This window comes from Eubalaena glacialis, chromosome 4, assembly GCF_028564815.1.
Source record: "Eubalaena glacialis isolate mEubGla1 chromosome 4, mEubGla1.1.hap2.+ XY, whole genome shotgun sequence".
NCBI classification, from domain to species: Eukaryota; Metazoa; Chordata; class Mammalia; order Artiodactyla; family Balaenidae; genus Eubalaena; species Eubalaena glacialis.
This window is the reverse complement of record NC_083719.1, coordinates 83,499,576-83,506,619: the sequence shown is the minus strand read 5'-3', so window position 1 is coordinate 83,506,619 and position 7,044 is coordinate 83,499,576.

Below are 7,044 nucleotides of genomic sequence, written 5' to 3'. Positions count from 1 at the left end.
ACAATCCATCTCAAGAAATTTTTCTCTTCCCAAGTTGAAACTCTGTGCCCATTAAAGAACAACTCCCTTTCCCCCCTTCCCTTTAGCCCTTCACCATTCTACTTTCTGTTCCCATGAATTTGACTACTCTAGGTACCTCATAAAAGTGGAATCATGCAATATTTGCCTTTTTGTATGTCTTCAAGTTTTGTTCATGTTGTAGCATGTGTCAGAATTTCATTCCTTTTTTAAGCTGAATAAAATTTCGTTGTATGTATATATCACATTTTGTTTATCCATCCATTCATTGATGGACATCTGGGTTGTTTCCACCTTTTGGCTATCGTGAATAATGCTGCTATGAACATTGATCTACAAATACCTGTTTGAGTCAGGGCTACATTTTTTTTTTTAATAAATTTATTTATTTATTTTTAGCTGTGTTGGGTCTTCGTTTCTGTGCCAGGGCTTTCTCTAGTTGCAGTGAGCGGGGGCCACTCTTCATCGCGGTGCGTGGGCCTCTCACTATCGCGGCCTCTCTTGTTGCGGAGCACAGGCTCCAGACGCACAGGCTCAGTAGTTGTGGCTCATGGGCCCAGTTGCTCCGCGGCATGTGGGATCTTCCCAGACCAGGGTTCGAACCCGTGTCCCCTGCATTGGCAGGCAGATTCTCAACCACTGCACCACCAGGGAAGCCCAGGGCTACATTTTTATAACTTAACTAGTATAGCTCTGAGGCAGTGACCTTTGTAAGTGGATGTGGGCCCTTCTGGGGACCTTGTCATCACTTTCTCTCCACACCTATAATAAAATAATAATTGCTACCTTTACTAGGTGGTTACTATATGTTTTAAGTGTTTAAGACACTGTTTTAAGTATGTTACCTGTATTATGCCATTTAAAGCTCAAAACAAATCCATAAAGCAGGTAATATATTTATATTTATATATGTTACATATCTAGTAGGTAATATAAGATAATCTTATTTTTTCACAGGGAGGGTTTCGCCCAAGGTCACATGCTAATATGTGCTTGAGTGTGCTGACCATTACATTGGGCTTAGAGATGCTGTAGATCTAATGTAGACTTCAAGCCCAAGTCACATGCTCTATATCCAGGTATGCATTAGTGTTGTTCAGCAACCCCTAATAATAAGATAAAATTTTGTCTCCCATTCTATCAGTTTTCTTTTGGGAACAGCATCTTTAGGAACCCAGGGCAGGGATTGCATATCCATGATCACACTAGTCAGATATTATCAAATATTCTCAAAAACTTATCATAATCCTCAGTAGGTTGCTTAACTCCATGGGTCCTGCCCATGGGAAGCAATTGTGGAAAGTAAGCATAGATGCCAAATTCCTCATTATAATCCCTGAGACCAGATGTGTTTCAGAATTTAAAAAAAATTTTTTTTAGTTTTAAATTCTGTAAAACCCCCAGTGGGAATTGTGCATCATATGAAATTCAAATTTTTAATGTTTCCAACAATAAAATATATGAATATTCATAGTAAGTGAGATCAGTTAAGATTATAAATAGCCTCATGTCAGTTCCAGCTAGATTTTGTTGACAAATGAGTTTTTTTTTTTTTTTTTTAAACATCTTTATTGGAGTATAGTTCCTTTACAATGGTGTGGACAAATGAGTTTTGATGCCAAATAATAAACATATCTTTAGGTTTTCAGAACTTTTAGAACTGTATCATTGGGATAAGGACTTGTGGAACTATACCCTGAAATAAGCATGGCCTGAGCCTGCCTTCCCAAAAGTCAGCCATGTTCCACCCAGCAGGCCAGGTAAACCATGGCCTTTGAGGTTGGTTTCATTCAGTGGCAGATTCAGATTTTGTGCAGTCTGAAACTTAATTTGATTGGACCCCATGCCAGAAAAAGAGTATAAAATTACAAATAGAAAACTAGGTGTGAAAATGAACATTTATTTAGAATGATAAATCACAACAAATTACAGTAAAAAACAGCTAATGAATATCACAGGTATTTCCTTTTGGTTTATGATTTTGGTTCCTACTTGGATACTTTCTTCTTGATACATTTGAATTTTGGAATGCTCAGGAATTCTGAAAAAAGAGTAAAGGGAATCTGAAATTAAGGAATACACAAGAGCAAGTTAAATGTACTCTAGAATTGCTGCTATGTTTAATGGGCTACATAATTGTGTAATCAAATTACTCTTATGTAATGCACATTGAATAATTACATGTAGGTGCTTGGTCATAGAAATACTTATTTCCTCAGGACATTTTCTTGCCCTGGTAGCATTTTTGTATGTCATTTCATCTGGAACCTCTGGTCTTCAACAGGACAGTGTATTTCATATACTATGATGTGATCTAATGAAATTAATAAAACATGTGACTTTACGTACAGCTATATTTTTTTTTGTAGTACTACTTCAGGTTTGCGCCCTACAAACTCAGACATTCTGATAAATTCTTTTTTGGACCATTCCATAAAAAATGTACATTTTTAATTGCATATGCTGTATTATTGTTTATAGTTCTGTTAGGAGAAAACCAGTTTTGATCAGTCATTGATGAGAATTGGTTCCTATTATTATAATTCTGTATGTCTGATGATTAGAAGAATTTTCTGCTTCTATCTCTGGATTTTCAAACCTCACTTCTCCACTACTCACATACTTAAATCACAATAAAACCTTTGGCCCTGTACCTTCCTGCAGATAAATCATCATTTAACCATTCTTGGAGTCATTCCTGCATCAGGATGACTATATATCCTGATGCAATGCACAAAGCTATGTGTATATCACTGTGAGCCATACTAAACCCGTATTAAATGAATTTGCACCTCAAATTTCCTTTAGCTGAATCTCAAAAAGCTCTTGGCTACTCCAGTGCCACCAAACACATAGGACAGTGTAATGGAGAGGAGGTTGGACTGGAAAGGAACAACGGTGGTAACTGGTTGCAGTTAAAATAACTTATTTTGCAAATTTTCAAAAGCAAAGAGTCATATGAATGCCTCACTAAAACCTCTCAGGGCCAAGAAAGTGCCCACAAAAGTGAAGGGCTCTGAAGGTTAAACTTCATTAGCTTCACAAAAATCTTTGTCTTTCACTGCTATCTTTCACTTAGACTGGTAAGCCTTTGCTGGAGTCTGAAGTCCAAGTTTGCAGTTTGTATCTGAACATCCCAGTTTTCTCCGGTCATGAAAAATGTGGAGTTAGAGTTGAATAAATACTTTTACAGTTATTCAGAGCTAAAGCAAGTTAAAAGGGCCCACCCAAAGCTCATTGCCAGACACTACACAAAGCTCTCCTTTGGGAAACAATAGGGGATACTAGGAAGCATATTATGACATTAAGAGAATGGTGGTAGAGGTAGAATACTGCACCGCTACTTTACTGTTGTATAGCCTTGGGCCTCAGTTTCCTCATTTGCAAAGTAAGATAACACTACTGACCTCATAGGGTTGTTGTGAGTGCGTGTTAAGTGTTTAGCATTGTCATTGGCAGGTGTTATGCATTCAATAAGTACTAATGAAATATAAGCAGAAGGAGAGAGTCCAAGACAAAGGCCTGCTCACATTACCACATATTTGGATTTTTTCTACCAGTCAATGTTGTGACTTCGGTTTTCAACTTTTGATGAAGGTACTCCTTAAAGCATGATTGTGGTTCATAATGATAAAAGCTTGTGTTATGCTCAATAATAATATTTTATCGCCCCAATCTTACACAATTTGTAGAGCTGTTGCTTGTTATCAGAGGCTGTCAGTGGTGATAGAGTGAGTGTGCTCATATGAAATTATGCTGCTGCGGCTGTGGACAAGATTGAAATAATCTTGCTGCTTTGGGTTTTAAGTTTGAATCACAAATGGATATAGCATTCAGTTGCATTATTGTACCTGGCTCCCTTTTAACACTCACTGGTCCCCGTGGGTAGGAAGCAGTACTCTGAGGTCTTTAGCTTCTCAACTCAGATACTGCATTCAAGCAAAGACTGGAGAAGAGACAATGACTTAAAATAAAAGCATAATTGACCAAACTGATAGCATTTTATAGATGATATAGAAGCAGAACAAAAAATATATGAGAAAGCCCCTCTCCTCTAATATCATCCATATTTAACAAAAAATTCTACAACATAGAAAATGTTCTTAGTGTTCTTTTAATACATGGAACATGTACTATGTTGAGGGTGCAATTTCAAAGAGGTTATCTATCTATCTATCAAATGGGATCTTGTCACAGTAAGATTATTAGTATATCTAGGTGGTTGGAACCATGCCACTAGAATCTGCAGAGTGTTTGGTATTGACAGTATTTGAGCTAAGCTCACGCTTTGGGAGTTTTTACACAGTTAATCTGTAACTTTGCTCTATGATTATAGTGTTCCTGTGACAGCTAATGCCACAGTACATACACAGCTACTGCTTGCCCTACCATCTCCATCCCTATCCACATATTACTTACTTTATAGCCTAACGGTTCCTGTGGAAAGCAAACCTAAAATGTGACAGTAGTAATTCTAGGTCCTTTTTCTTTACAGTTCTTTCAAATAGCCTTCCAGAGAACAGTGGTGAAACAATTCAATTAAAATTTCTTGTTCCTCCTGTTACCAGAAGAGCTGTCTATGTAGTAGGATCACATAGCAAGGGCAGATTTAGAAAGACTTTACATATGTTTACGTACAGCTGTTCAGAGATCAGCAAGGTGACAAGGGAAAACCGTGTCTTTCTCTTTAGACCTTGTGCCTATCTCCGATACTTCAGACCATAATATAACAATCCAAATACTCATAGGAAACTTTGTAAATATATCATGAATTAAAAAAAAGTCTTGCACTTATTGAGGGTCTTTTTCTCGTAACATCCAATCGCAGAAGAGACATTAATCAAATTATGATTGAGAGGTAGGTAAAGCAGGACTACCTGTTAGGATTTATGTACAGATTAAGTAATAGAAAACTGAAGTTTAGTTGCATGATATTCCATGATTGTATATTTAAGAAATTTATGAATTATGAAATTAAATTATTAAAATTATTTTATATAAATTTAAAATTATTAAAATAAATTATGGATTTGTGAATTAAGAAATTAAGAAAAAGTGCTTTTAGAAACTTATTTACTTCATCCCCTTTTTACAGATCAAGAAACCATGCTTAAGAATTATTTGGGCACTGCTTCATTAATTACCTAATGGATTAATTCAGCAAACTTTAAGGTCAGCCCATTTTAAACCAGTTCTGCTCTCTCCACTATAATTATTGAGGAAAATACACTAGTACTGTTCAGTGGCAAAGCCAAGTTTTGGATGTTTGCTCTCAAGTCTGTATAAGTGGAAAAGCAGAGAGAAGAGTAAACTGGAGCTCCGTCTCTTGTTTCCTATGTGCTTATCTGTCTATAAACAAGTTAAAATTCAAAGTGTTATTGACACACAGTAATCTTTAGAGGGAAGTCTAGGCTCCTGCCACCATTCTTTCCTCTTTCATTACCTCCCATCAAAATCCCTCCACTCCACTTTCTCCACCAACCCCCAAAAGTTTGAATTCTGATGTGAGTCAAGCACATTTCTTTACTGAGAAGGAGGAAAGAAGTTAACCACTCTCTCTTCAGCAGGTTCCCCTTTCATCCAGGTCTCTTGAATGATCTCTCTTGGATCTTTTCTCTATCTTCGTCCCATGGGGTACAGTCAGATAGTGCAGGGCTGCTCTGACTTGGGATCTTCCTTCCCCCAGCACTGGGAGATCACCCACTGGGAGACTTGGTAGAACCAGGATAAAGGTGACTTGGAGCGCACTGTGTACCTGGAGGGCCAAAAAGAGGTCTCAAAGTTCACCTGGGCTCATGGAGATATAAATAACTCAGAGGTTTGGGGCTGTAGTCTTAGCTGGTAACTAAGAATTCATTTGCCTCAAGTATCTTTTGTGCACAGACTTCTTGGGCACCCATTATGGCAGGATTTGGGGAGAGGGGATTCTGGCTACATGTCTCTCTTCATTAGAGACACTGCTAATTCAAGACAGGCACTTTGTGTTAGCTTTAGCATCCCAGCCTCCCCCTTCTCCTCTTTTTGTGGCTGATGTCCATGTTGGTGACCAATATTCTCAGAGTCTCTTCTTCTTAGGTCATGAAAGACCAACTTTTAGATAAGAATCTGGTAACTTAGGAACTCAAGAGTTATAACTGATAAGGCTATCTATTTTCTGTTCAGAGGTCTTTGCAATAGATCATGGCTTAAAACCCTTCATTATTTTGAAATTTACATGTAATATACAGAATAACAAATTTTAGGATTTTAAGCATCTGCCACTATGGTGTAGGAAGAGCTTTGGAAGCCTCATCTTACTTTATAGAAGACTCCTCAATTATGGGTAAGGATGAAGGGTGAAGCACTTGGCTGTTGCTGCCCCAGAGTATGTGAATCACTTTGTTGTTCAGTGCCCAAGGCAGCATCCATAAACGTGAAAATTTCATAAATGCTGCATGAAGTGTGAAGGATGATGGAGAATCTAACTCCTACCTTCATCAGGCATTCCATGCTGGCTGTAAACAATTTTACTGAGTAAAAATCTCACCACTTACCAATGACCTTGTAATAAAAACACCTTGTAGCAAGCTGGAAACAAATACTGTACTCCACCCACCCCCCATGGTTATTTTGTACCAATCTGCAGAGGCATATTCATATCGTGGAAATCACTTGTAGCTGTGAATATACTGTGGTCCTGTTCTTTGGGTTCACCAGAAAATTCCTGGTCTTTCAGGATACCTTGCCTGTATTGGAACTTTTTGTTCTCTCTAAATCTCTTCTTTTCTCCCCCCACCCCCCAGCAACTATGCAGTATTAGTTGTTAAGATAAGAATGACTCCATTTGGAATATTGCATAACATGTTGCAATCTATCTAAATCCATAACTTGATTTTCTGGCAAAATGTGAGGGCAACCTGGCTATAACATCTGTTACTCCTTTGATGGCCAGGATTGATTCAACCAATTTTAGTTTGGGTAACTCTTCCTAAATTTACCCAGTTTAGAATTACTTCCAGGTATGGGTTTCACTGATCATGAAGATGA